Source organism: Bos javanicus, chromosome 15, assembly GCF_032452875.1.
Source record: "Bos javanicus breed banteng chromosome 15, ARS-OSU_banteng_1.0, whole genome shotgun sequence".
NCBI classification, from domain to species: Eukaryota; Metazoa; Chordata; class Mammalia; order Artiodactyla; family Bovidae; genus Bos; species Bos javanicus.
This window is the reverse complement of record NC_083882.1, coordinates 72,015,624-72,040,905: the sequence shown is the minus strand read 5'-3', so window position 1 is coordinate 72,040,905 and position 25,282 is coordinate 72,015,624. Positions and strand designations below refer to the sequence as shown.

The window sequence follows — 25,282 nt, the reverse complement described above, 5'->3', positions numbered from 1 at the left end:
CCATATACTTTAAATCATTGCTAGATAATCTATAACATAATGTAATATAAATGCTATATTTCCATTCAATTCAGTCACTCAGTTGTGTCCAATTCTTTCTGACCCCATGAACAGCAGCACACCAGGCTTCCCCGTCCATCACCAACTCCTGGAGCTTGCCCAAACTCATGTCCATCAAGATGGTGATGCCATCCAACCATCTCATCATCTGTCATCCCCTTCTCCTCCTACCTTCAATGTTTCCCAGGATCAGGGTCTTTTCTAATGAGTCAGTTCTTCACATCAGGTGGCCAAAGTATTTCACTCAAGTGTTTCAAAGTCCTTCCAATGACAATTCAGGACTGATTTCCTTTAGGTTTGACTGTTTTGATTGCCTTGAAGTCCAAGGGATTCTCAAGAGTCTTCTCCAACATCATAGTTCAAAAGCATCAGTTCTTCGGCACTCAGCTGTCTTTATGGTCCAAATCTCACATTCATACATCAGTTCAGTCTCTTAGTCATGTCTGACTCTTTGTGACCCTGTGGACTGAAGCACACCAGACTTCTCTGCCCATCACCAACTCCTGGAGCTTGCCCAAACTCATGTGCATCAAGTCAGTGATGCCATCCAACCATCTCATCCTTTGTCATCCCCCTCTTCTCCCACCTTCAGTCTTTCCCAGGATCAGGGTCTTTTCCAATGAGTCAGTTCTTCACATCAGGTGGCCAAAGTATTGGAGTTTCAACTTCAGCATCAGTCCTTCTGATAAATATTCAGGACTAATTTCCTTTAGGATTGATTGGTTGGATCTCCTTGCAGGCCAAAGGACTCTCAAGAATCTTCTCCAACACCATAGTTCAAATCCATCAATCCTTTGGCCCTCAGCTTTCTTTATGGTCCAACTTTCATATCCATCCATGACTACTGGAAAACCATAGCTTTGACTAGATGGACCTTTGTTGGCAAAGTAATGTCTCTGCTTTTAATATAATGTCTAGGTTGGTCATAACTTTTCTTCCAAGGTGCAAGCATCTTTTAATTTCATGGCTACAGTCACCATCTACAGTGATTTTGGAGCCCCCAAAAATAAAGTTTCTCACTGTTTCCATTGATTCCTCATGTATTTACTATGAAGTAATGGGACCGGATGCCAGGTTCTTAGTTTTTTCAATGTTGAGTTTTAAACCAACTTTTCACTCTTCTCTTTCACTTTAATCAAGAGGCTCTTTAGTTTCTCTTTGCTTTCTGCCATAAGAGTGGTGTTATCTGCATATGTGAGGTTATTGATATTTCTCCTAGCAATCTTGATTCCAGCTTGTGCTTCATCCAGCCTAGCATTTCACATAATATACTCTGCATATAAGTTAAATAAGTGGGGTAACAATATACAGCCTTGACAAATTCCTTTCCCAATTTGTAAATACTATATCAAGGCTATGAGAATAGTTGCTGAAAGTGAAAGTGAAGTCACTCAGTCGTGTCCAACTCTTTGCGACCCCATGAACTGTTGCCTACCAGGCTCCTCCGTCCATGGGATTTTCCAGGCAGAGAACTGGAGTTAGGTGCCATTTCCTTCGACCCAGGGATCAAACCTGGGTCTCCCGCTTTGTAGGCAGATGCTTTTACCATCTGAGCCACCAGGGAAGTCATGTACTTATGAATTTGTAAAAAGTATTATTGTTCCATGGTAGGATGAATTTACAGATATGGAATCCCTGGTTAGGGAGACTGATGGTATACAGTTGACTCTCGAACAACATGGTGGTTAGAGGCACCAACCCTTGCAGAGTTGAGAAGCCACGTATAATTTTATAGTTGGCCCTCTGTATCCATTGTTTCAACCAACTATGGATGGATGTACAATCCATAGTACTACTGGGTAGTACATAGTCAAAAAATTCTATAAAGTGATCTACCCAGTTCAAACCCTATAGTTCAAATGTCAAGTGTATATCAAATTAAGGAATGATTAAATAATGGGTAAAAGTAGTTCTGCTGGCTAGGAAGAGTGTAAAAGGTTAGTGCTAAGGCTGGAAAAATTGAGTCTGGAGGAGGGCATGGCAGTCCATTCCAATATTCTTGCCTGGAGAACCCCCATGGACAGAGGAGCCTGGCAGGCTCTAGTCCGTAGAGTCACGGAGAGTTGGACATGACTGAAGCAACACACACATACACAGAAGGCTGGAAAAATTGAGTCAGAGCCAGAAATTAAAAAGCCTTGAGTGGTATGTTACTTGACTTGAAATCTACTTGTTTTTCTCCACTTCATCTCTTGCCATTCTTTCTTTCCTCACAGAGCTCTAGCCTTGCTGGTATTCTGAGAGCCCCTACAGGCATTTACCGTGGTACTCTTTTCATTGTTTCTTTGCCAATGTTAGATCTCAATTTAGCACCTTCTGGGACAAGCTTTCCCCATCTAGTTAATTAAGCTAGGACTCTCCATACAGCATTCTGACTGATCTTCCATCTCAGCTCTTTGTTATTTTTGAGAACTCGTATTACTTTATGTATCCCTCAGTTGTCCTGCGTTTGCTCTGTCTGTACCATTAGGGTGCAAGATCTGTGAGATCAGGAACCTTCTTCACTATGTGTCTTATCAGGTTGAAATACAATTGATTTACTATAAATATCCATTTAATCATTTAAATGAATTATGGTGGTCTAGACACCAAATAATAAAATGAATCTAAGCAGCAGGTCGGAGAAGGCAATGGCACCCCACTCCAGTACTCTTGCCTGGAAAATCCCATGGATGGAGGGGCCTGGTAGGCTGCAGTCCATGGGGTCGAGAACAGTTGGACACGACTGAGCGACTTCCCTTTCACTTTTCAGTTTCATGCATTGGAGAAGGAAATGGCAACCCACTCCAGTGTTCTTGCCTGGAGAATCCCAGGGATGGGGGAGCCTGGTGGGCTGCCGTCTATGGGGTCGCATAGAGTCAGACATGAATGAAGCGACTGAGCAGCAGCAGCAGCAGCAGCAGCAGCAGCAAGCAGCAGGTACAATGCATGCTAATGTTATTTGCTTGAAAATTGTTGCTCTCTTTCTTTTTTTATATAGTTCCCCTACTTTGTTTCATAGGGCTGTGAACTCCTCTAAGGCAGGTATCATATTATGCTGATCTTTCATCCCCATGTCTTATATATTCTCTGGCACAAAGAAGTCAGGGGATTTTGTTTAAAAAAAGGAAGAAGACTAAATGATGGAATGAATGAAAAGACTCTTATAAACAAATAAATAGACATTTGACAAGGGCAAAAGACATTTTACAGGAATAAGGGTTAGAATTGTCAACAAAGTTCTAGACATGAATTCATAAAAGGCTTGCAGGATCTATGAGGATATGAATTGTATCCACCTTTGTTCCCCTTGGGGGCTTCCCTAGTGGCTCAGATGGTAAAGCATCTGTCTGCAATGCAGGAGACCCAGGTTCGATCCCTGGGTTGGGAAGATCCCCTGGAGAAGGAAATGGCAGCCCACTCCAGTGTTCTTGCCTGGAAAATCCCATGGACCATGGAGCCTGGTAGGCTACCTAGTCCATGGGGTTGCAAAGAGTTGAACATGACTGAGCGACTTCACTTTTCACTTTTCTCCCCTTGAATTCCTATTGAATCCCTGGTACAAAGGGCAGTTCCTGGAACACGTGTGTGTATATGAGAGAGAGAGACAAACATGGAAAGAAGCTGAGTGTGTGGTTGGAAAGAAAGACAGTGAAAGTTTGGGGATTATGTGGAAAAGGTAAATTATAGTTCAAAGGGCCTAGACTGAACAACTGATTAGTTTGAGACTTGTCTTGTCAGCAGTGGGTGGCCTTTGAACATTTTTATTATACTGGCAGAGATGAGATAACTCAGGATGCTGGAGTAGTGTTGGGGGCAAAAATTTGTATCAAGTCTCATAAGATCCAATCTCTAATAATGTCCATTTCTGGAAGCTCAGCTAGTGCTTACAGCTTGTCCTCTTGCATTTTGGAATAGTATTTTTTCTATTAAAAATTGGAAAGAATTGAGTATCTTAGGTCAGTATAGACAGGCTAACTTTACATATGGCACGGTGCCTTTCATTTAGTCATGTATCAGATTTTGAGATTTATTGGATTATAAAACTAAAACCTGTTATAGAACAATTGGCCATGTTTCTTCTCCCTTTTTAAATGCCAGATATTGAAACTTTAATTTGAAGGTTAAAAGTAGTTTTAGGGACTCCTGAAGGATGAGTAGTTGTCCATTCAGCTCATGGGAAACACTGGCATAGGTCATTTGGAAATGGTCGATGGTCTGCAAGGAGAGATGGTATGGATAAGTGGAATTTAGAACCTGAATGTTGTTAGCTTTGCTTTTACAAGTAGGGGTTAGGGTTGTACAATATTCTCTATGGTGATTATGATCACTTAGAAGATTTCTGTACAATATCAGGCAATGGACTTATTTCTGTAAGAGATTCTCTGCTTTTTCTGGTCAAGTTCATAGAAATTACAACCACTTTGGGACTTGGACAAACAAGGATTTGTTGCTTCAAGCAGTTTCTCCAAGGGTGGGTCTACCTCTCTATAAATGAAACTGACCATACGGTATTGGAATTGGTTGTATAAGAAATCAAAAATAAGTGAGAATATGTGTATTCTTAGTCTGGGGGTGGGAATGACTGCTCAAAAAATGGGTAGTGTAACTTTCTTCTGTGTTACAGCCTTACCTTCAGGGGCAAATGCCAGGGTGTCTTAGGGAGGCAGGGATATCCAAGGATATTTTTGGACTTCTGCCTCTTAAGCCGGAGAAGGCAATGGCACCCCACTCCAGCACTCTTGCCTGGAAAATCCCATGGACGGAGGAGCCTGGTGGGCCACAGTCCACGGGGTTGCTAAGAGTCGGACAAGACTCAGCGACTTCACTTTCATGCATTGGAGAAGGAAATGGCAACCCACTCCAGTGTTCTTGCCTGAAGAATCCCAGGGACGGGGAGCCTCGTGGGCTGCTGTCCATGGGGTCGCACAGAGTTGGACATGACTGAAGCGACTTAGCAGCAGCAGCAGCAGCCTCTTAAGCATTAATTTTCTTCACTGGTTGTCCTTCATCTTGCTGGAAATCCCAGTTTTGTCCTGAATGCCTATCAAAATAACAGAAAAACCAAGGAGAATAAATTAATTCTGACAAATATTGGGACAAATAACATAGTTCTGCTGCTTTGGGATTCTTTTAGTGTGGACATGTCCACTTCACAGCTTCCCAGGTGGCACAATGGTAAAGAGTCTGCCTGCCAAAGCAGGTGATGCAGGAGACTGTGGGTTGGATCCCTGGATTGGGTAGATCCCCAGGAGGAGGGCAAGGAAAAAGGCCCCAGTAGTCTAGCCTAGAAAATTCCACGGACAGAGAAGCTTGAGGGCTACAATTCATGGGGTCACAATGAGTTGGACATGATTGAGCATGTACACACACATGTGCATGACCAATTTATAAAGTTGCCATGGGATGTGTCTATTTTCAAAAAGCAAGATATTACTGCATATTTAGAGAAAGAAGTTTTCTTAGGTCTTCTATCATTGGGAAACACTTCAAGCTATTTTTCTTTTACAAAGAGATATGAAATTAATATTTGAAGAAGTTAAAAAGGCTTGTATTAAACAACCATGTTTAATTTTATTTAATTCAGTGTTTTAAAAATCTATTTGACTATAGAACACTATTTTTATGAAACATCTGTTAACATTTAGCAAATTATTAGTGCTCTATGAAACCCATTTGGGAAATGATAGCCTACATAATAATTGTCTTATGAATGAAAATGTATTTATTGGCAAATACCCCTGTGACTCTCAGGTGAACATGTGAAGATAAAACATCTTACAGCATACATTTCTGAGGAGCATAAGGTATAGATACCTAGTCATTTAATTTGTTTGTATTTTTTACTTTTTATTTTATATTGGAGTATAGTTGATTAAAAATATTGTGATAGTTTCAGGTATACAGCAAAGTGATTCAGTTATACAAGCATCTGTTTTTTTTCAAATTAGCTTCCTATTTATATTGTTACCTAATATTGAGCAGAGTTCCCTGTTCCATACATTAGATCCTGTTGGTTGGTTATCCATCTTAAATATAGCAGTATATACATGTCAACCCCACATTCCCTAAATATCCCTTCCCTGGACCCTTCCCCCTTGGTAGTCATAAGTTTCTAAGTCTGTTTCTGTTTTATAAATAAGTTCATTTGTATCATTTATTTTTAAATTCTGTATATGATTAGTACCTTCTGATATTTCTCTTTCTCTGTGTGGCCTACTTCACTCAGTATGATAATCCCTAGGTCCATCCTTCTTGCTGCAAATGGCATTGTGTCCTTCCTTTTAACTGCCGAGTAATATTCCATTGTATATGTGTACCATATCTTCTTTATCCATTCCTCTGTTGATGGACATTTAGGTTCCTTCCATGTCTTGGCTGTCATAATACCAGTCATTTTAAACAATACATGTAGAGCAACTGGTTGAAGCTTGATTCTTAGTAGTACTTAGTAAATGTTAATCACTATTAAATCAGAAAATTCATATTGATAAATGGATATCTAATTATACTAGTATAGATGAACCAGTTCTCTTTTGCAATGAAATATAAAGTCTGCTAGAGTGTAATAACTGGTGTCAAAGTCTTGAGAGGGCAGTGATCCTGAATCTGTATCTATCAATTCTCTTTAATATATTACTAAACTTATCCATAGTAATGGTAGTATCTTTATAAAATATTACTGGAATCACCTTCTAATACATTCTAATATTAATGTTTCTTGCATGTACAACATACTGTATACAGTAATAGCCATTTAGAATTATAGCATTATCTTCAGTCCTTCAAAATAGGTAATACTTTTGGTGATTTTGAATGCAATAATGGGCATGATCGTTATCCTATCTAAGTGACAGTCCAGCAGCAGAGACCTTGTGGACTCTCTATTTCTGCCCAGTCTCTTGGATGTTGGCTGCCTCCCTAGAAGAAGGGGTCAGCTCTCTGTGGCAGAAGACCAAGAGGATCCACTGACATCGTAAATGCAGGATAACTTGGAACTGCATCCAGATACTGTTTCTTTCCCCAACACCTCAGCCTGAAAACAAAACAAAACAAAAAGCAGTCAAGAATAGAAAGTGTATTCTTAGCCGAGCCAGCATGCTATGAATGCAGTATTACCAGCTGCTCATGAAGCCGCAGCTGAGCGGATCTGCAGACTTCAAGTTGACCCACATCCTCCTCTTAATACTGATGGGAGAAAATCCCCACATACTTTCTAAGCAGGAAGTCTGACTTCCCCAAGATGTGTCCAAGACAAGGATGCTCTCCTTTCTAATCTCCAAAGAGTGGAAGCTCCTAGGACACAGATGGTAGGAGTATCCTTAGGCACATCAGAATAGTAATGTATTCTTCTGTTTGCAGCGACCACTTCCCTGTGCATTGTATCATCTGGGGCTGAGACTACTGGATGAAGATGATTTTGCAGATACAAAAGTCAGGCTCAGGGAAACCGAGTGACTTGACCAAAGTCTTGACCATGCATCGTCAAACTCAAAGTCTCAGATAAACAAATGAAAGGCAATGAAAATCTTTCAAACTATATCCTTTACAAAACATTTGGGCAGTCTATTCAACAGATTTCTAGGCCTATATTCCCTCACCCCCATCCTTACTAAAAATGGAGATTCTGCAGTTTTGGGCATAGGGTGTTATCAAATATGGAAACTTATAAAGTATCTTATGTCAATGCTTTTTAAATTTTAATATGTTTACAAATAACTGAAGGATCTGGAGAGGGGCCTCAGTTCAGTTCAGTTCAGTTGCTCAGTTGTGTCCGACTCTTTGTGACCCCATGGACTGTAGCATGCCAGACTTCCTTATCCTTCACTGTCTCCCAGAGCTTGCTCAAACTCATGTTTATTGAGTCAGTGATGCCATCCAACCATCTCATCCTCTGTTGTCCCTTTCTCCTATTGCCTACAATTTTTCCCAACATCAGGGTCTTTTAAAGTGAGTCAATTCTTCTCATCAGGTGTCCAAAATATTGGAGCTTCAGCATCAGTCCTTCCAATGAATATTCAGGACTGATATCCTTTAGGATTGGCCTGAGAGTATGCATATCTAGGAAGATCCCAGGAGATGGTGGCCAATCCTGCAGAGCTATGGACTATTTATTATTCCAGTAACTTGGCACCAGCTGTTTCTGGTGGGAATGGACCTGGATCCACACGTGCAGAAAAATTATGTCAAAGATTTCTCTACCTCCCAATTACTTAGTAAGTTCAGTCATTGAACCAACACTTGAATCTGGCAAGCTTTTGAGGCCAGGAAGGATATTAGAAATGTAGAATTATCAGTAATTAGAGGCAACATTCAGAAAAGAAAATAATAGCTACTTAGAAGGAAACCTGATTTAGAACATACATTAGTTTTCTTCTCTCAGGATCGCTGGGTTTGGTTTAAACTGTCATAAAGATTACATAGAAATCATGAGTGGCAGGCATGACTAGAATTATCGAGGGAAAGAGAAATGAAATGCTAGATGCAGTGGAATTGATGTGGTTGTTCTTTTTAAAACAAGCAAAAAATGCATACTGTGGATGAGCAGGAAAAACAAGACTATAGGTTTCACAATAAGAATTTCATGAACTTTCAAGTTCTAGTGTCTTCTGGAAGTTTACATTATTTTCCCCTTCTGAGATGTTGGGCTGTCGGCTGGGGACATAGGAATGTTTTATGGGGGCATTGAGAGGACATCATGTAATGTCCTGTGAAATCCCTCTTCATCCTTACACACTGCCCATCCTCTCTATGCATCTCTTAGAGCAATTGAAGTATATACATGTTATTCCGCCGTTGTTACTGATTTACAATCTCAAGGAGTTTCAGGTAGAGGTAGACAACTTTCCATGGGTTAGAACATAGTCTGGGTAATGCTTATAAAGATAGTCTGACTTGATCATAATGTTTCCCTCTCTTGTGCCATTGAAATAAAATAAGGCCAGGCTTGGTTTTTATGTCATTACAGTGGGTTTAGATTTTGATGAAGTGAAAGGGTTGAGTTTTAGAACTCTTCCAGAGAGCATGGATCATGAGGATGGTACTATAGGGAAGCTTCATGTGTGTGTGAGCATGTTAAATTGCCTTTAATTCATTTTCACACTACCTCTTTACATAATTTTTATTTACTTTTTCTCTAATTCTCCTACTTTCAAAATTATAAAATAAACTCTAAATCACTTGGTTTTCTAAAAGGCTGATACCTACAACATTCTTTCAGTTATTAAAATCAGGTCATTTCTGGTGTTGTTGTAGTCTGATGACAACAGTGTCCCTATGCCTTCAGGAAAACATTAGTTTAATTCTTCTCTCTTATTAGACTTGTCAACTTCTATTCTTGCTCATTCCTAGACGTTGACCAACTGATTCACACTAAAGTGTAAATGACTGATACAGACCATTATACCTCCTCACTCAGGGAAACTTGGATTTTGATATAGAAATAAAACCTTATAATCATGTTTTCACTGCCTAATAAAGCATTTCTGATGTGATAAAATTGGCGAAGTAGGTGGCCCCTTTTTGAATAAAGCAAGAATCCTGAAATCTTACTGTAGATTGTAGTTTAGTTAATTCACTTTGGTTTTTGTTTTGATTTTGGACTTATTATTTACTATCTCCTTTATTTTCATCTCGAAATTTTCCAGATCCCCAAATATAGCAAGTTTTACACATTTATGCATAATGTACCAGCTTAGCCTAAGTTTCCCCACTGGTTACCACCCTTTCTGGCACAGAATCAATGACCCCTTTGGGGAAAAGAGTCCATTTTTTGCATTTTTCTTCCAGGTTTCATACTCCTGGATCCAACCACTAGATGTCTCTGTAATTACAGGCTGGACCAAATCAGAGAGCATGGCCTACCACAGAAGCAAATGTGGGCCTTAGAAAGACTGATCCCCAAATTCTAAATACCTGTTTCCACTAAAGTAAAATGGTCTTAAATACACATAAGGTGGCACCGCTAAAGACTGAGTTACTTGGTTCCCTTTTTCGTGACTTAATAGGAACAGAACTAGGTCCATCAATTCTCAAGAGCAACTAATAGGTAAGTAGTAAAACCCTGTGTTTCAGGTAGGGGTGTGTGTGAGTGTGTGTGTGTGTGTGAGTGTGTGTGTGTGAGTATTCCTGTGCCCCTTCATACATGCACTCTCAGAAACCATGCTTTTTGCAGGTTGGTGGAGAGACAAACAAATTTAGTCTTACAGCCATATGTTTGTATAAGAACATTTGCATTACCAGTCTAACTTTCAAAATGAAGTGGGTGATGACGAGTATGTCCTGAGATCTCTAATAAAGCTGCTCATAAAATTACAAATTTGTTGAGGACCGGTTAGGCTCAGAAAGAAATCCCTTCCTTCCTTCCTCCCTCCCTCCCTCCCTCCCTCTCTCCCTCTCCCCGTCCCTCCTTTCCTTCCTTTGTATTCCTGCCTTTCTTTCTTCCTTCCCTCCATCTCTCCTTCCTTCTTTCTCTCTCCATAATTTTCTTTCAAAATTAAGTTTATCTTAGGAAGTATCCAAGTTTGTGAGTATACTGAGACTTTTTCCATCATACATTATGTTGGAAGTTGTAAGGAACATGAGAGTGTATCCTGGTCATTTTTTAAAATCCTAATGCTTAAATAGTACCTCAAATAGTAAGTAGATCCCCAGTAAATGTTGCTGAATGGTGAATGGATGAAGAAGGTCATCTATTTAGGTGGTAGAAATGAGCAAATTCAGGTTAGCTATATAAATGAGATGAATAAGTAGTTAAATAGACAATAGTGTATAAGTATATATAAATAAATATTTTTAATCTTTTAAAAAAGAAAGTATTTTGTTTTAAGATTATTGATTGGGTTTCCCTGGTGGTCTAGTGGGTAAGACTCCATGCTTCCAATGCAGTGACGCAGGCTCAATCCCCGTTTTGGCAACTAGGATCTTGCATGCCTCATAGCATGGCCAGGAAGTAAACAAACAAAATAAAACAACACCAAAACAAAGTTTATGAAGTCATTTAAACTTATCTGATAATACATGCTTCTATCCACGGAAAGATGGGCCACAAAAATTTAGTAAAGTTGAAAAAATGTTATATATGAATCTACCTATCAGAGTGTGTTCCTCATGTAGATTCTGCGTATCGTTTCTGTAGTATAGGGGGAAAAAAAGTAAGGTGGGAACACGTAGAATGTAAATGCCCTTAATAACCTTCTCTCAAGAGTAAATTGCAGCCAAAGATGGAGAAGCTCTATACAGTCAGCAAAAACAAGATGGGGAGCTGACTGTGGCTCAGATCATGAGCTCTTTATTGCCAAATTCAGACTAAAACTGAAGAAAGTAGAGAAAACCACTAGACCATTCACGTATGACCTAAATCAAATCCCTTATGATTATACAGTAGAAGTAAGAAATAGAATTAAGGGACTAGATCTGATAGATAGAGTGTCTGATGAACTGTGGGCTGAGGTTCGTGACATTGTACAGGAGACAGGAATCAAGATCATCACCATGGAAAAGAAATGCAAAAAAGCAAAATGGCTGTCCGGGGAGGCCTTACAAATAGCTGTGAAAAGAAGAGAAGTGAAAAGCAAAGGAGAAAAGGAAAGATATAAACATCTGAATGAAGAGTACCAAAGAATAGCAAGAAGAGATAAGAAAGCCTTCCTCAGTGATCAATGCAAAGAAGTAGAGGAAAACAACAGAATCGGAATGACTAGAGATCTTTTCAAGAAAATTAGAGATACCAAGGGAACATGTCATGCAAAGATGGGCTCGATAAAGGACAGAAATGATATGGACCTAACAGAAGCAGAAGATATTATTAAGAAGAGGTGGCAAGAATACACAGAAGAACTGTACAAAAAAGATCTTCACGACCCAGATAATCACGATGGTGTGATCACTCACCTAGAGCCAGACATCCTGGAATGTGAAGTCAAATGGGCCTTAGAAAGCATCACTATGAACAAAGCTAGTGGAGGTGATGGAATTCCAGTTGAGCTATTTCAAATCCTGAAAGATGATGCTGTGAAAGTGCTGCACTCAATATGCCAGCACATGTGGAAAACTCAGCAGTGGGCACAGGACTGGAAAAGGTCAGTTTTCATTCCAATCCCAAAGGAAGGCAATGCCAAAGAATGCTCAAACTACTGCACAATTGCACTCATCTCACATGCTAGTAAAGTAATGCTCAAAATTCTCCAAGCCAGGCTTCAGCAATATGTGAACCATAAACTTCCTGATGTTCAAGCTGGTTTTAGACAAGGCAGAGGAACCAGAGATCAAATTGCCAACATCCGCTGGACCATGGAAAAAGCAAGAGAGTTCCAGAAAAACATCTATTTCTGCTTTCTTGACTATGCCAAAGCCTTTGACTATGTGGATCACAATAAACTGTGGAAAATTCTGAAAGAGATGGGAATACCAGATCACCTGATCTGCCTCTTGAGAAGCCTCTATGCCCATCAGGAAGCAACAGTTAGAACTGGACATGGAACAACAGACTGGTTCCAAATAGGAAAGGGAGTACGTCAAGGCTGTATATTGTCACCCTGTTTATTTAACTTCTATGCAGAGTACATCATGAGAAATGCTGGACTGGAAGAAGCACAAGCTGGAATCAAGATTGCTGGGAGAAATATCAACAACGTCAGATATGCAGATGACACCACCCTTATGGCAGAAAGTGAAGAGAAACTAAAAAGCCTCTTGATGAAAGTAAAAGAGGAGAGTGAAAAATTTGGCTTAACGGTCAACATTCAGAAAATGAATATCATGGCATCTGGTCCCATCACTTCATGGCAAATAGATGGGAAAACAGCGGAAACAGTGGCTGACTATTTGTGGGGGCTCTAAAATCACTGCAGATGGTGATTGCAGCCATGAAATTAAGATGCTTACTCCTTGGAAGGAAAGTTATGACCAACCTAGACAGCATATTGAAAAGCAGAGACATTACTTTGCCAACAAAGATCTGTCTAGTCAAGGCTATGGTTTTTCCAGTGGTCATGTATGGATGTGTGAGTTGGACTGTGAAGAAAGCTGAGTGCCGAAGAATTGATGCTTTTGAACTGGGGTGTTGGAGAAGACTCTTGAGAGTACTTTGGACTGCTTTTGAACTGGGGTGTTGGAAAAGACTCTTGAGAGTCCCTTGGACTGCAAGGAGATCCAACCAGTCCATTCTAAAGAGATCAGCCCTGGGTTTTCTTTGGAAGGAATGATGCTAAAGCTGAAACTCCAGTACTTTGGCCACCTCATGCAAAGAGTTGACTCTTTGGAAAAGACTCTGATGCTGGGAGGGATTGGGGGCAGGAGGAGAAGGAGACGACAGAGGATGAGATGGCTGGATGGCATCACCTACTTGATGGACGTGAGTTTGAGTGAACTCCGGGAGTTGGTGATGGACAGGGAGGCCTGGCGTGCTGCGATTCATGGGGTCGCAAAGAGTCAGAGACGACTGAGTGACTGAACTGAACTGAAGAGTAAATTTATGTACAAATGTAGGGGCACTCAAAAGTGTTTGAAAACAATGTCTTTTTGTATTGGGATAACACATCTCCATTATATAATAATCATACCCTTTCTCATTATTTATGAGCAGGTTCTTTTATCTAAAAGAACATAAAAAAGTTGAACCTTGTTCCTGTCTGGCGTAAATGATTACAGATTCCACATGAAGAGAAGGGGATCAAACATCTGTTTGCATGCAGAGCCTTTTATATTGGTGATTCCCCGTGTATTTGGTCAGTAGCTCATATGTCACCATGATCTCCTTTGAATCTCTGAAATACACCATTTCCTGAAGGCAAGTACAATAGTCGTCTAGGACCTGGCACGCAGCAGTCTGAGTTCATTCTTTAGCTATCTGAAAGTGACCAAAATTTGTTAAAAACTCTGTGACTTACTTCCCTTCCTAGTTTAAAGGAAGAAACAAAGGAGTGTGGTGTTTTTACTTCCGGAGGGTATAACAATGACTGTGAGAGCTAACAATTACCAGTCATTTACTATGAGTTGTAAATCACACAGTAATACATTTTTTGAAAAATAGCATTATTGAGTGCCTTTTATGTACCAGCTGTTGCTGGTCTTTGAGGTTTGCAATCATTATGTCATTCATCTTCAAAACCAACCCCACTACTGCTATCGGACTCTGAGGCACATAAAGGTGTAGGGACTTATTAGTACATGTCAAAATTGGACTTCCATTCAGACAGTTTAATTCTGCAGGCTGTTTGGTGTGCCCTATGCAACAATTGCTTCCTGATATCCAGTCTAACTGTTGTACTGTTTATTACTGCAGCGGTTACTTTAACAGGTAGGATTGATCCTCTCCAACTGCCTATTATACACATCACTGTCTGCCCAACTTAGCCAGAATGCCATTGCCTTACTTTGAGGGCATTCCTCTCTTCTCTTCTCACCTCACCAGGGCCTTATTCACTTTAAAGATCAGTTGGATTACAAATACCAGGCAGATGTGGAATAATAGTCTTCTCCATACACCATTGTGATTTCTTTGCCCTTCTGCACAGGGTATCTTTCATTAGTTCAGTTCAGTCACTCAGTTGTGTCTGACTTTTGTGACCCCGTAAATTGCAGCATGCCAGGCCTCCCTTTCCATCACCAACTCCCGGAATTTACTCAAACTCATGTCCATTAAGTCAGTGATGCCATAAGCAGAACCATTCTGGCCATATTCTTGCTGTATCCCTGGGACCAAAAGTGAGGCCCCAAGCTTGGGCACCAAGGTAACAGGTCACATGGTCAGCATTCATTTAGCCGTTGATCCCATAAAGTAAGAGCAGGTCCCAGGGGTTTCTAGATGCAACCACAAGTTGTGGTGATACCAGTTTTCTTCACCAAACCTACTGCATTCCCAACTTCTTCCTCTGTGATGGCACGGGTCTCTCTGACACATTTCTTCTCTTGCTTCTGAAATTTGGTCACAACTATGCAGTCCTATCAACTGTTAGTGATTTAACCTGTCCTACCACAGGACACGTCAGATTTCAGTCCCAGTCATCGAAGGAGATTCCTTATACCTTTTTACAGATGGTTCACCTTCTCTCTAGATGCTTTTATATTAATACCAAGGATAGAAGTGGCCTTTCGCTAAGTAATGTACATCTTGACTTGGAAGCCTTTGGGGGACTATTTAATTATATCTGCCTCCTCAGCTAGCCTACAAGCTACTAATCTCAGTGGCCATCATTATCTGATATAAAATAGGTAACTGAATATTTGTGGAAGGAGAGGAAAAGAAGAGATGAAGGGAAAGGAAAAGAACTCACACTTACATTGCTCCTGAAAGTGAAAGTGTGAGTCACTCACTCGTGTCCGACTCTTTGTGACCTTATGGACTGTAGCCCGCCAGGCTTCCCTGTCCATAGAATTCTCCAAGTGAGAATAGTGGAGCGTGATGCCATTCCCCTTCTCCAGGAGATCTTCCCAAGCCAGGGATCAGACCTGGGTCTCCTGCGTTGCAGGCAGATTCTTAACTGTCAGAGTCACCTGGGAAGCCCTCCATTGCTCCTGAATAAGCTCTATTAAGAATAACTGGGGCTTCAACAGGTGGCTCAGTGGTAAAGAATCTGCCTTCCAATGCAAGAGACACAGGAAAGATGAGTTGGATTCTGCAGTCAGGAAGATCCCTGGGAGGAGAAAATGGCAATCCACTCCAGTATTCTTGCCTGGGAAATCCCATGGACAGAGGAGCCTGGTGGAGTGTAGTCCATGGGGTCGCAAAGAGTTGGACACAACCGAGCGACTAAGCACGCATACGTAGGGTGCATGTTACAGTCTTTTCCAGGAGAGAATGTAATTAGCAAGGGTGACAACTCCCGCGAGTACCTCTCCTAACCCTCTTGCAGTGCTGATGAAGAGAAGGCACGTCTATGGGAGAGTGATCCAAAGTGACGCTTGTTCTAATAATGATAATGTTAATAACAATAACAACAACTTCACTAGGCATTTATTTCTTTATTTTTAGGCAGAACTCAAATGCAGCAAATAGTACCAACATCTACTCAGTTGTTCAAATGAGAGTGTGAGAATTAACCTTAATCTCTCTTTTCCTCACCTCCTGCAGTCCAAACTATTAGCTAGTTCTCAGAGCAGAAATGCAAAGTAGAACATGCTTAAATGTTTTCTGATGGCTTCTGCCAGACTTGCAGTTAAAACCGAACTCCTGACAACTGCCGAGAAAGCCCTCAGTAGTCGGTTTCATGGCCACCCTTCTGTTCTCCTTTTTCACTGAGTTCTTCCATTTTCACTTGCTCCTACCTCACTGGGCTTCCGGCTGTTCCGAAATCATGTCCATGTTGTCATTGCCTTGGATCTTTGTGCTAGCCGTTGTCCTTCCTGTCCCTCAGCTCTCAGCTTAAAAGTCTCCCCTTCAGGGAACCCTGATTCAGCTTTCTGATCAACATGAGCAAACTAGCCACGGTCTATCACATAATTCTAATTCTACCTACAGCATATATCACTGTTGGATATTTCTCCTCATTATGTATTTGTTGACTTGATTATTGTTAATCTGGTGATGATAGAATCTAATTTCCGTAAAAGAAGGAATCCCATATCTTTGATTCCTCGCTGTGTCCCCCTGTTCTAAAAAAGGGTCAGGAAAAGCATAGATATTCAAAAGGCAAGCCACCAACAGCAAAAAGTAAAAGAAAATCTCATCTCTTTGAGCAAATTAATGGACTTCGGAAATTCTGAGAGACCTCCTGCTGCCGAAACTGCAAACAGAAGTCCCAGTTTCAGAAGGAGGTTATAGACATAGGCGATAGTTTTCAAGGAGATCCACCATCAATTCTTTCCCTTCCTGGGACTTCCCTGGTGGTCCAGTGGTTAGAACTCCATGCTCCCAATGCAGATGGCGTGGGTTCCATCCTCTGTCAGGAACTAAGATCCCACATGCCATGCACCACCCCCCTCCAAATCCATCCCTTCCTATAAGCTATACCACTTTCAATCAAAAGATAAAATCTGTTTCCCTTTTTCCTTCAGTTCTTCCTGGCCCTACAGATTCTTTTGACCAGACAAATGCAATAGAGTGATATTTGGGACTTTCAAGCTCAGTCGTAAGACTGGGAGCTTCTGCTTCTCTCTTGGGTTATATGGTCAGTGGCTGCACACCCAGTGGAGGGAGGTCCAGGCAGGTGACAGGCCCTCCTGGAAGTTCCAGCCCCAGGGACACTCCCAGCTGCCTCTAGTGGCGGGAGTAAATGCAGTCAACATTGTCATTGTTGGTTCATCACTAAGTCACGTCCATTTCTCTGAGAACCCTTGGACTGTTGCCTCCCAGCCTCTTATGTCATGGGATTCTCCAGGCAAGGATACTGGAGTGGGTAGCCATTTCCCTCCCCAGGGGATGCTCCTGACCCAGGCCTCAAACCTGCGTCTTCTGCATTGCAGGTGAATTCTTTACCAACGAGGCACTTGTGAAGCCCCAAATCAAGATAAAGTGAAGCAAAGAACATCCAGGATAAGCTCTGCCAGAATTCCTGGCCCAGAAAACCCTGGGGAATTACTGTTGTTTTAAACCACTTCATTTCTGTGTCTTTTGTTATGTAACAATAGATAGTTGAACCTTATAGCCAATATAAAAACATAAAGCAGAAAAGGTTAGGACCACTGCAGCAAGTCTGCTTTTTTGAGAGGAATATAACTCTTGCCTAGTCACGCTGTCTTTGCAAACACAGTGGGTCTGCACAGGCAGCCAAAGGAAACACAATCATGGGCCATCCATCACTGTCAGTTCGTTGCCCAAAATAAGATGACCCTTTGTGCAGTGATGTTTAGGCATAGTGCTGAGCTGACAGAATGAATTCCAGGTGTGGGCAATGTCTGCCCCACAAAACAGCAAACAGGTATTGGCTTCAGTGTTCAGTTTGAGTTCAGGATGCACCCTGAGAAGTCACCAGGACATGAGACATCAGAAGCTGTATTTTATGTCAGGCACCCAAGAACAACAAGCAAAAAAAAGCAGTCACCATAATTAAGAACTGGGGATCAGAGAAGAAGCTAGGAGTGGGGTTCTGACTGCATTCTGCAGCACTTCTGTTTTCATTGAGTAATTCCTGTAACCGTCCTGAAGGAACTGGCTAGAGTTTGGCCCTTGTTATGCAAGGTACTAGGCTTCCCAGGTGGCTCAGTGGTAAAGAATCCACCTGCAATTCAGGAGACCTGTATTCCATCCCTGGGTCGAGAAGATCCCCTGGAGGAGGAAATGGCAACCCACTCCAGTATGCTTGCCTGGAAAATCCGAGGACGGAGAAGCCTGGAGGGCCACAGCCCATGGACGTGACTTAGTGACTAGACAATAACACAAGGTATACACTTCCTCCAAAGTGGCCCCAGTTTCCCAGATTATGGAACCACAAATATATCAGCTATAAATTCAAACAATCTTCAGTTTCAGAATAATATTTTCAATTGTGAAGCTTTTAAAAAATGTAATTTTCTGCTTTGAAGGCTTGAAAAGCTGGAGAATGGAAGGAAATTGGGCTCTCCCTAAAAGACAGTCTCTCCCTTACCCACCTCTCCATTCAGGGAACAGCTGCTTGAAATCCAGTTACCATTCTTTCCAGACTGACCTCGACATGAACACCTCACCCCTCCTGATAGCTCAGCACGCCCATTTATAAAACTGGAATCAAAAGTCCCTTCATCATAATGCTAGAATGTAAATTAAATAATTGGTGATTTGCTAAACACTTTGAAAATGAAAATGCTAAGTATTGTTATTATTTCAAGGGTAATTTACTTCTTCTGATTCATTTGTAATTATTTCATCAAAACACTGTTCAGTAAGAGCTGTTTGATGTGTAAAATGCCTTATGGGCCTTCCCTGTAAGACTTTTGTTATCAAAGTTAGATGGAGACCTTGTCAATTGGAACTCATGTACACCCAGAAGGTTTGCAATAGTATAGGTCTCAAGTCACCCTCTTGTGGGTCAGAGCCTATTGGAAAATGAACAAATCTCAGAGCAGTGATTCATCTCTGAATTTGTCTATAATGGCTTCTTATCAGATAATCAACTATGGACCAAAGCCAGGTCCAGGTAGCAACTGGGAACCTGATCAGATTTGGTTTTGGCCCTTTTCCCTGACATTTGCACCATTCTGAAAACTGTTGCTTCCTCAGTTTCAGATGCCAACTCAATCTTTCTGAAATTTACACATAGCTACAGGTAATATTGGAAGGTTGGTCTGATGCACTGACTCCCTTAATGCAATTAATTATGATGACCCCTGAATCCATTTTTCAAAATTTTAAAACTAGAGGGACTAAAATAGTTAATCCCTGGTAGTCGTGAGTCAACCTGAAACTGCCAACAGTAAGTGAGAAATATCCTTGAAATCTAGCCTTCTATTAACAACAACAACAAAAAAAAAATCATGGAAAATTTGATTTTTCTCTACATGGTCTTTTTCTTTATTTCAGTATAAAATTAATATCTAAAAGTATTTATTTTTCAGCTTACATAATTTCTTCTCATTATCACCCTCAATTACTGGCTTTAGAATATTTACTGTCTTTATAAACCTCAAGTATATTTCAGCAGTAATAATGTCCCAAATCTAAAACCCAAATTGATATCTTCTCTCAACTCCTCTGTTTGGTTTTACTTCTAAATTGGTACACGATCTTGGTAAGCAACCCTTACTCTAATCAAGCCACAAACTAATTAGGAGTCATCCCAAACCCTGTCTTTACCCTCATGCCAAATTTAGTTACTAAGTACCACTGAGCCACTGATGTATACTTTATTTTAAATCAGTCCTTTTTTTTTTTTAATTCTTATTGTCCTGTATTACTTAAGGTACCCTCAGTTGTAAGAGAAATTCAACCCCAAATACACTAAATATTACTGGAAACTTAGTGGTTCAAATAAATGAGAAACCTCAAAGTGGTAAAGGTTTCAATGGCAGTATATTAAAGTCGCTGTCATTCAGTCACTCAGTCGTGTCCGACTCTTTGCCACCCTGTGGACTGCAGCACGCCAGGCCTCCCTGTCCTTCACCATCTCCCGGAGCTTGCTCAAACTCGTGTCCATTGAGTCAGTGAAGCCATCCAACCATCTCATCCTGTCACCCCCTTCTACTCCTGCCTTCAACCTTTCCCAGCATCAGGGTCTTTTCTATTAAAGTAGCTTAATGATATTGTCAAAGCTAGTCTATACTTTCCCTTCCAAAAAAATTTTCTTCCCTCCAAAAAGACCTTCCAGCCAAGAACCTCTGTAGCCCAACTTGTACCACAGGAGTATTCCTAAACCAGTCACTGTGGTAGGGGGGGGATACCTACCTAAGGGGGATAAGATTTTCTTAAGTGACTCAGATTCTGCCTGGAACTGACATTGGCATCAATCAGATATGACTGGCTAAATATGGAGATGGCAGTCTCACTGTTCCCTACCTTTTTTTTTTAAGAAATAGGATTACTGTAAAGGGTGGGAGTGTCTGTTAGATAGAAAACTGTATGCTGACTCATAATCACTGCCTCAGTTTAAACATTTTTTACCTGCATGGAGTACTTAAGAGTTTTGGAAGTTATTTTGCTAACCAGTATCAGACAGAACTTTCTGCCTCTTGTTCTTGTCCAACCATCTATCTTCCATTCTGTCAACAGAATAATCTTTTCAAGACATCATTCTTTTTACATGATGTCTATGGTTAAAACTACTAGATGACATCCCATCATTCACAAAGAGTGACTTTTAAGATGTGCTCTATGTTTCAACCAGAAAACCCTGCTTTTATCTGTTCTGGTATTTCAGATATGACTTTGAGGGGAAAAGGTTAAGAATAAAGAAAAGTTGAAAAACCAGTGATCCACAGAATACAGTTCAAGTTCTTTAGCTTGAGCATCCATGATCTGGACTTAACTTAGTTCCCTATCACACCCTCTCCATAGTTACACACCAGGACTATCTAATTGGGCTTCCCTGGTGGCTCAGATGCTCAAGAATCTGCTTACTAGGCTGAAGACCTGGGTTCAATCCCTGTAATATTCTTGCCTAGAGAATTTCATGACAGAGGAGCCTGGTGGACTACAGTCCATGGGGACACAAAGAATCAGGCATGACGGAGTGACTAACACACACACATACACACACATACCAGTTCTTTACTTGTGAGTGAGTGAAAGTCGCTCAGTCACGTCTGACTCTTTGCGACCCCATGGACTATGCATGGAATTCTCTAGGCTAGAATACTGGAGTGGGTAGCCTTTTCCTTCTCCAGGGGATCTTCCCAACCCAGGGATTGAACCCAGGTTTCCCACATTGCAGGCAGATTCTTTACCAGCTGAGCCACGAGGTAAGCCTAAGAATACTGGAGTGGGTAGCCTATCCCTTCTCCAGTGGATCTTCCCGACCCAGGAATCAAACCAGGGTCTCCTGTATTGCAGGCAGATTCTTTACTAACTGAGCTACCAGGGACTTGGGAGTCTCCAAATAATCTTTTCTCTCTACCTAGACTTTCCTTTCCTTTCCTTTCCTTTCCTTTCCTCCACCAACCCTAGCTAGTCATGCTCTTTCTTTAAAATCCATCTCGGTCAGTACTACCTGAAGCCCAAACAGTGTTAGCCATTCTTGTTGGTTATCTGTATTGTTAGTAATATTTGCACCCCTAGTATTTAATATTGGGTTGGCCAAAAAGGTTCTTTCAAGTTTATCCATGACATCGAATGGAAAAACCTGAACAAACTTTTTGGCTGACCCAGTGTATCTCCTGGCATCCAAAAACTACTAAATCAAAATAAATATAAATGAATATAATTTCAGTGATGAAACTTCCCCCACAGTGCAGTGTAGCCAACACAGGCTCTTTAATTACTCACAGGCTTTCATTCCAGAGATATAGCTTGGTCAGTGGATCACCGCTGACAAATCATTTATTTTCTTTGAGTCTCAGTTGTTTTTTTCTGTTAATTTGTTTTGGAGTTTATTTTTTATTTGTATCAAAAAGGGGGAATATCTACTTGAGAAAGTTGGCATGAGTATAAATTAAAATAATAGCATGGATTTTTTTTTTTACATTGAATAGAATATTGGTTAAAATGAGTTATCTATGATCAACAGAAAGCAGAATAAAACTGCTTTCAAATAAAAAAAAATATGATATCATAATGAGATAGCCAAGGGTGGAGTGGTTCTAGGGCTGGTAATTCAGTGGAGATACAACATCATCCACGACTCACACCGTTGTATCTAGTTGCCCTACCATTTTCAGCATTTTGACTTAGACCTCGTTTGTAGACTCATAGCTTCAGGCTGACTGCAGTGAACTCAAGCATCCCCTCCCCTATAGCTATTTATTCACACGCATCTCTTTTGGAAACTGAGGAAACCTTTACAAGATGCGTCCCAGGCAGATCTCCCTCTTCACAATTCTCATGGATAGTAAATGTGTCACAAGGCCATTTCTAAAGAAGAATGGATCATCGTAGCTGGTTCAGGTCAATCAGGATTTGCCACAGAGCTCAGAAAAGCCTCCTCTGAGATAATGACCATCTGATTAGTGGGGAAGAAACAGGGAAATTAACAATAGTGTAGATGGCTCTTCATGACGGTTTCCTCTACAGTTTTGTTGTTTCTCTAATCACTCATGTCTAGAGGAGAGAGTATTCCACCTTCCTATGGAGGCAGCTTTTTTCGTTTCACTGACTTTATTTAATCATTAACTTCATTTTCTCCCCTTAAGTGTCCCTATGAGGTCATATAATTTGGAATATTTATTTCCTGAATAACATGAAACTCAACACGCAAAGAGGGACAAGAATCTCCTGCATAGCGGACTGGTTATCAGTCTCACTCTGCTACTGCTCTGTACCCTTGAACTCCTTCCTGCTTAATTAAAACTGTGGGAGGACAGCACCACTGCGATCAGTTCAGCTTCCCGGATCGACCATGATGCTGATTCCACATTCATAATTAATTCTCCTCAGCGTTAAGAATGGAGACTTGGCTGATTAAGGATTCTCGGTGGATTATTGGAGATGTCTGAATTGCTGAAACAACAGGCAGCCATGCAATGTCTTTTTGATCTACATAAATATGGGATGTGGAAGAAGAAAGAAGGCATTTTTCTTTTCCCTCCAGAAATCTTACTTGACATTTTGCAAGGGGCATTTATTAGAATGTCAGTTTGATAAAACTGTTTGCAGGAGTCACCCCGCATTTGCTACTGAGCTGTAACAATTGTTAGGAGCCTTAATTACTCTGGGCAGGTTTAAAGAAAAAAAAAAAAGAAAAGAAAATGTTATCAGACGATTTGGGCAAAATACCTCCAAGAAAGTAGCTCTGCTTCCTCTTGCTTCCTGTTGTGTTACAGTCTCTCTGATACACTCCTACTGAATCTGAACTCTGGGTTAGTACAAAGTTACCAACAGTTGTCATAGCAGATGGGAATGTAGTGGTATGGATCAGAGAGACAAATCTTATGGGCTGCAGAGATGTCTTCAAATATAGAAGATGATATAAAGCTTGGGTGTAGGATTTTAATATATGTGGGTCAGACACGACTGAGCGACTTCACTTTCACTTTTCACTTTCATGCATTGGAGAAGGAAATGGCAACCCACTCCAGTGTTCTTGCCTGGAGAATCCCAGGGATCGGGGAGCCTGGTGGGCTTCCGTCTATGGGGTCCCACAGAGTCGGACACAACTGAAGTGACTTAGCAGCAGCAGCAGCATTGCTTTAGTAGTAGTAATAATAATGATGATAAATAATGGCCAACATCTGATTGAACTCACTGTGAATTACTTAACGTTCTAAGAGCTTTACACATAGTTCATTATCTAATTTTAGTCTCATGGTACAGGGGATTTTTTTTTTCTTTTAAAAATATTGAATAGAGATCTTTGTAGAGCAGCATCCATACTCCAGATCCAATGGCCATGGAGACCCTATAATGCTAGGTAGGATATGGCCGGGCACTCTGGGTTTCCATCCTTCTGTTTGGAGATGGAGGTAACAGGCAGTATTTCATCTTCAGGGCAACAGGAAATTATTATCTCCATTTTACTGATGAGGAAACTGAGGCTCAGAGAGGTAAAGGAACTTGCCCAAAGTCACGTTAGAATCTGAATCTTTAAATATTCCTAATCTTCACTCAGTTCAGTTCAGTCGCTCAGTCGTGTCTGACTCTTTGCGACCCTATGAATCGCAGCACACCAGACCTCCCTGTCTATCACCAACTCCCGGAGTTCACTCAGACTCACGTCCATCGAATTAATGATGCCATCCAGCCATCTCATCCTCTGTCGTCTCCTTCTCCTCCTGCCCTCAATCCCTCCCAGCATCAGAGTCTTTTCCAATGAGTCAACTCTTCGCATGAGGTGGCCAAAGTACTGGAGTTTCAGCTTCAGCATCATTCCTTCCAAAGAAATCCTAGGGCTGATCTCCTTCAGAATGCACTGGTTGGATCTCCTTGCAGTCCAAGGGACTCTCAAGAGTCTTCTCCAACACCACAGTTCAAAAGCATCAGTTCTTCAGCGCTGATATTATATTACCTCCCGATATATCCAATACATTCATGTACTTTATAGTAAGACTGTGAGGACACTTGTACTTGTTTCCTTCTCTGTTTTTTTTTTTTTTTTTTTTTGCCTATTTATTTATTTGGCTGCGCAGGGTCTTTGTTGAGGCACGTGGGATCTTTAGTTGTGGACTGTGGGATCTAGTTTCCTGACCAAGGATAGAACCCATGCCCCCTGCATTGGGAGCGTGGAGTCTTACTCACTGGACTACCAGGAAAAGTCACTGTTTCCTTATCTATTGAATATTGTATCTACTGAATGTTTATTGGGAGCTCACTATGAGCTGGGGACTATTGTTCAGTCTCTAAGTCATGTCCGACTCTTTCGAAAACTACGACTGCAGTCCACTAGGCTCCTCTGCCCATGGGGTTCTTGAGGCAAGAATATGGCAGTGGGCTGCCACTTCCTTCTCCAGGGGATCATTTCAGACTAGGGATCAAATCCAAGTGTTCTGCATTGGCGGGCAGACTCTTTACCACTGAACCACTATTAGGGGTTTGTTAATGTCTTAGTTCTCACAGTGACCCTGTCGGGCAGGTACAATTACTAAGTATTTAAATAATCTCTTACTCTAGAAAAGTTAGGAAGAGAAATGTTAAATAACTTAGTGAGGCCAAGATTAAAAGGCAAAATATGGGGCTATGGAGCCTGATTTGAATGCCTAGGATCTCACTGAATAATTATAAAATAATAGATGGACTTGCCTGGTG

General features: G+C 41.0%; 1 protein-coding gene and 1 non-coding gene across 3 annotated transcripts in view; both read left to right on the top strand.

Annotated features, from left to right (window-relative positions):
- LRRC4C (leucine rich repeat containing 4C) overlaps nucleotides 1-25,282 on the top strand; it is a 1,431,417-nt gene that overhangs the window by 18,355 nt on the left and 1,387,780 nt on the right. The gene's annotated exons all lie outside the window — the stretch shown is intronic.
- On the top strand, nucleotides 3,359-3,430 carry TRNAC-GCA (transfer RNA cysteine (anticodon GCA)). Its single transcript has one exon. It is a non-coding gene; the product is annotated as a tRNA-Cys (tRNA).